The sequence below is a fragment of the Mandrillus leucophaeus genome, unplaced genomic scaffold (genome assembly GCF_000951045.1).
Source record: "Mandrillus leucophaeus isolate KB7577 unplaced genomic scaffold, Mleu.le_1.0 Scaffold501, whole genome shotgun sequence".
In the NCBI taxonomy this organism is placed as follows: Eukaryota; Metazoa; Chordata; class Mammalia; order Primates; family Cercopithecidae; genus Mandrillus; species Mandrillus leucophaeus.
Genome location: NW_012105377.1, coordinates 1,490,245 through 1,496,341, shown reverse-complemented (window position 1 = coordinate 1,496,341; position 6,097 = coordinate 1,490,245).

The window sequence follows — 6,097 nt, the reverse complement described above, 5'->3', positions numbered from 1 at the left end:
GGGGGCGGCAGTGTGGTGGGACCGGCGGCATTTGTCGTTCCTCCCCACGGGGATAATTCGAGAAGTGCGGTCCGGTTAGGGAGAGAAATCAGGAGAGAAAATGAGAAAGGGAATCCTCGTTTCCCTTCAAAGCTGGACGACCCACTCGCATATCTCCTTTTTGGGAGATTCGCGTGTAACTCAGCACAAACAGGGAATACCCCGGAGTGCGCGCGAGTTCCCGTCCGAGTCTGGAGAGGGGGAGGCTGAACGTCTGGTCCAGACGGGTGCAGGACGCGGGGGCCAGGCCTCCTGCTGCGGAAGAAGAGGGGGAAGAGGCCGCGCGGGAGGGACTTCTGACACGTACCACTGTTTTTGTTTTCAAAGAAGGGTACTTAATCGAAACTAGCAATCCCAGGCGGTACAGGGCCCTCCATTGTAGGCAAAGCACCACCTGAATGTAGATTTGGGGCCATACATTGGAAAATAAGACATGAGAGTATGCTCCAATCCACCTTTACTGTTTACTGGACAGCTATTTTGGGTAAGAAAAACAGGGAAAGTTAATGAAGAATTGGCGTTGGTGCGGGGGTGTCTTGTAGGACAATAGAGGAAGGTTAGATGGGTACCCAGTTTCCAGCAAAAGTGTACCATTATGGGTTAAAATTGGCACCAGTTATTAGAGTATGAGGTCGTTCATGCATGTGAAATATGATCTCAGTATAAAAAAGACCACCACCGATTGTGTGAAGGCACATTATAAAGAGTACCTGGAGGTGCACACTGGGCAAGTGCAGCCTGGTATGAAAGAGAGTGGGCCTTGATGTCACACAAGCTGGGTTTGAATCCTCCCTCTCCTACCAGTTTACTGTGTGACCTTGGAGAAGTTACCTAGCCCTTCTGTGCCTCAGTTTCCTTTTAGGAACATGGGGATAATGATGATGATGATAGTGATAATTATACCTGCACTTCATAGTATTTTTTTGAGGACTAAATGGTGTAATTATATATAAAGGTCTTAAAATGGTGTTTGGGACGTAAGTTCTATGTATATATATGGTATTTATAAAACTCCTTTTCTAGTATGTCTGAACTTTCTTGTAACCATAAAAGATTACTTTTTGAGATTACTTCTTTAGAGTCTGTTTCTTTAGATGCTCTGTCAACCTTTTTTTTTTTTTTTTTTTTTGAGACAGAGTTTCGCTCTTGTTGCCCAAGTTGGAGTGCAATGGCGCGATCTGGGCTCACTGCAAACTCCGCCCCCCGGGTTCAAGCGATTCTTCTGCCTCAGCCTCCCGAGTAGCTGGGATTACAGGCGCACGCACACCCCTGCCAGCCGTTTTGATAGCTACCACTAAATACATTTTAAGGTATGGGTATAATACTATGTGCACGTAAAGACTTAACTACACAGATGTTCACTGGAGGGTGAGTTGTAATAATGAATATTGGAAATAGCCTACATTCTTACCACAGGGGACTAAGTAAATTATAGAACATCCAGACAATCTTGTTTATGAAAGAGCATGGGCCTTGATGTCACACAAGCTGAGTTTGAATCTTCCCTCTCCTACCAGTTTAAGCAGCCATTAAAAATAAAAAACATAGAAACAGACTCTATGTTTAAGCAACCATTAAACATAATTTCTAGAAACATGTTATAGACATCATAATAATGTCTACTAATTATATAAAGCAAACTGTGCCCCAAAACGCCAGCCCACTGCCTGTTTTTACATCCATTTTTACGTTTTTTATGGTTGAAAAAAATCAGAAAAATATTTCATGATATGTGAACATTATATAAAATTCGAATTCAGTGTCCATAAAGTTTTATTGGAACCTGGTCACGTTCATTTTTATGGCTGCTTTCATGCTGCCAACGCAGCTTTGATTAGTTACAACAGAAACCTTACAGCCGGCAAAGCCTAAAATGTTTACTGTCTGGCTCTACAGAAGAAGCTTACTGGCCCCTCACATAGAGTATACTTTGTGTCAGGCAGTGTTATAAGTGACTCAGATATATCGTCACCTATTACACACCCACTGCTTACCTTCAGGATAGGACACCTGTAAGGCATGTAGATCATATAAAGACAGCACGTTTTTATGAAAAGAGCACTGAATTATCGTAAGATTTGAGTTCTAGCCTTTGACAGAGTCTGTGTTTTCTTTGAGTCTGTGTTCTATAGAAAGTGAAGATTGGAAAACTAATCCCCTCACTATAACCCATCTAGGGTTAAAACCATTATTTATAATGAGTATCTTACTGTATTTGAATTTCTTATCTCAGATGTATGAATAGTAGCTTTATAAAATTCAAAGCAAGAATTCTAGACACAGAAACCAGGATATGGGAATGCGTTAAGCTCCCTGGTCTCCTCCTGCTGGCCACAGAAAGGTCAGATGGAAAGCTTCCGAGCGCTATTTGAAAGTTAATATGAAGCAAGGAGCTAATTTGCACATACATGTAGAATGAAAGGGTAAGAAGCATAAATAACAAAATACAGGGCAGTCTGTCTCCTCTGTAAAAACTCTGGCAAGTGTTAGATTGACATCGTGATTTTTACCTTTATTTCTCCATAGGCATCCTAGTCTACTTTTACCACTTGGATAAAACCTTAATGAGACTTCAAAGTTCAGATAGAATAAGTTTTGTGAAAATAAAACAAGATCTGAGGGAGTCACTTGTTTTAAAAGTACTCATATATTGGGAGGCCGAAGAGGGCAGATCACCTGAGGTCAGGAGTTCTAGCCAACATAGTGAAACCCCATTTCTACCAAAAACTACAAAAATTAGCCTGGCATGGTGGTGCATGCCGGTAATCCAGCTACTCTGGAGGCTGAGGGTCAGGAATCGCTTGAACCCGGGAGGCAGAGGTTGCAATCAGCCGAGATCACACCGCTGCACTCCATCCTGGGCAATAGAGTGAGACTCTGTCTCAAATAAAAAACAAAAAACAAGTACTCACATAAGTATCATTATCTTCCTTATCTATAAATCTGCCCATGGTATACATCAGTGTAGATGTTATTTCAACTGTTATTACTAATTGCATGGAGACTATAGCTACTTCTGATAGTCTCATAGCAGACAGTTCTGGTCACGACTGGTTTCTGAACCTACATTCCTCTCATTAATTGTTGCATTAACCTTTTCAGTGACCAGTTTGAAAACGAACCTCACTGATTGTTTTTACATTTCTTTTGATTTTTAAAAAATTAATGGACTTTTTTAAAGAGCAGTTTAAGTTTACAGATGACTGAGCAGATAGCTTCCCCCATTATTAACACCTTGCATTAGTGTGGTATGTGTGTCACAAAGGAAGAACTCAAATTGATCCACCATTATTAGCAAAGGTCTGTAGTTTCCTTTATGGTTCACTCTTCATGCTGTAGATTCTGCAGGTTTTGCCAAATGTATAATGTCATGCATCCACCATTACAGTATCATACAGAACAATCTCAATCTACTGTGCTCCAGTTCTTCATCCCTCTGTCTATCCTCCTCCCACACCTCTGGCAACCACTAATCTTTTTACTGTCTTCATAGTTTTGCCTTTTCCAAAATATCCTATTGTTGGCCTTATATGATGTATTGCCTTTTCAGATTGGCTTCTTTCACTAAGCAGTATGCATTTAAGTTTCCTCCATGCCTTTTTTTAAAAAATGTGATATATCTATATATTGTGAAATGATTAGCACAATCAAATTAGTTGACACATCCATCACCTCAGTTACCATTTTTATGTGTGTAGTGAGAATATGTAAGATCTACTCTCTTAGCAAATTCAGTTATGAAATACAATATGGCTAACTGGAGCCACTACTCCATACATTGGATCCCCAGAGCTTATTCATCTTGTAACTGGAAGTTTGTACCCTTTGACCACGTTCTCCCCCAATTTCCCCACTCTTCAGCCCCTAGTAACTGTATTCTCTGTTTCTTTGAGTTCAACTTTTTTAGATTCCATGCATGAGTGAGATCATACAACATTTGTCTGTCTCTATCTGACTTATTTCACTTAGTGTAAGCCCTCCATTTTTATTCATGTTACAAATGAAAGAATTTCCTTTTATGGCTGGATAATATTTCATTGTGTACATATGCCACATTTTCTTTATCCATTCCTTCCTCAGCGGACACTTACATTGTTTCCCTGTCTTGGCTGTTGTTAATACTGCTGCAATGAACATGGGAATGCAGACATCTCTTTGAGATACTGATTTTATTTCCTTCAATATATACCTAGAAGGGGGCTTGCTGGATAATACGGTAATTATATTTTTAATTTTTCTAGGAACCTCCATACTGTTTTTCATAATGGCAATAGCAATTTACACTCTCACTAACAATGCCCAGGGGCTCCCTTTTCTTCACATTCTGGCCAATACTTGTTATCTCTTGTCTTTTTGATAGTAGCCATTCTGACAGGTGTGAGGCGATTTTCTCATTGTAGTTTTGATTTGCATTTCTCTGATGATAGTAATGGTGAACACCTTTTCGTGTATCTGTTAGCCATTTGTATGTCTTTGGAAAAATGTCTATTGAAGTCCTTTACCTACTATTTATTTGTCTATTTATTGCTATAAATTTCTTACATATTTTGGATATTAACCCCTTATCAGAGGTATGGTTTGCAAATATTTTCTCCCATTCCATAAGTTGCCTTTTCATTTTGTTGAGTGTTTCCTTTGCTGTGCAGAAGCCTTTAAGTTTGATGGAATCCCACTTGTTTGTTTTTGCTTTCGGTATCATATCCAAAAGGTCATGGCCAAGACCAATGTCAAGAATACTTTTTCTTACATTTTCTTTTTTATTTTTTGTTATTACATTTTCTTCTAGTAGTTTTATGGTTTCATTTAAGTCTTTAATCCATTTGGAGTTAATTTTTGTGAGTGGTATAAGATAAGGGTCCAATAGTCAGTCTTCCCAAAACAATTTATTAAAGATACTGTCTTTCCCCCATTGTATATTTTTGATGCTCTCATCAAAAATTACTTGATCATAAACACATGGACTCATTTTGGGCTATTCTGTTACATTGGTCTATACGTGTGATTTTATGCTGGTACCATACTGTTCTGATTACTGCAGGTTTCTAATACAGCTTGAAATAAGGAAATGTGATGCCCCAAGCTTTGTTGTTCTTTCTCAAGATTACTTTGGCTATTTGGGTTTTGTTTTGTTTGGTTTTGTTTTTTTGAGATGGAGTCTCGCTCTGTCGGCCAGGCTGGAGTGCAGTGATGCGATCTCGGCTAACTACAATCTCTGCCTCCTGGGTTCAAGCGATTCTCCTGCCCTAGCCTCCCAAGTAGCTGGGATTACAGGTGTCCACCACCATGCCTGGCTAAGTTTTGTATTTTCAGTAGAGACACGGTTTCCCCATGTTGGCCAGGCTGGTCTCGAACTCCTGACTGCACATGATCCACCTACCTGGGACTCCCAAAGTACTGGGAGGGATTACAGGCATGGTGAGCCACAGCGCCTGTCCTATTTGGGGCCTTTTGTAGTTCCATGCGAATTTTAGGATTTTTTTCTATCTCTGTGAAAAATGCCATTGGAATTTTGATAGAAAATGCATTGAGTTTATAGATTACTCTTGGTAGTATAGACATTTTAATAATATTAATTCTTCCAAACCATGAACGTAGGACATATTTTCATTTATTTGTGTCTTCAATTTATTTCATCGTTTTATACTTTTAATGTATAGGTCTTTCATGTTCTTGGTTAAATTAATTGCTAAATATTTTATTGTTTTGATGCTGTTGTCAATGAGATTGCTACCTCATTTCAGATAGGTTGTTATTCACATATAGAAATACAACTGATTTTCACATGTTGATATTATATCCTTTAATTTTACTGAATGCGCTTATTAGTTCTAATAGTTTTTGGTGAAGTATACAGGGTTTTTTAATATAAGATCATGTCTTCTGCAAACATACAATTTTACTTCTTCCTGTCTGATTTGGAAGCCTTGTATTCCTTTTTCTGCCCCAGTGAGGACTTTCAGTACTGTCTTAAATAGAAGACAAGACATACTTATCTTGTTCCTGACTTCAGCTTTTCCTTTTTCTTTGTTTTTTTGAGACGAGGTCTTGCTGTGTTGCC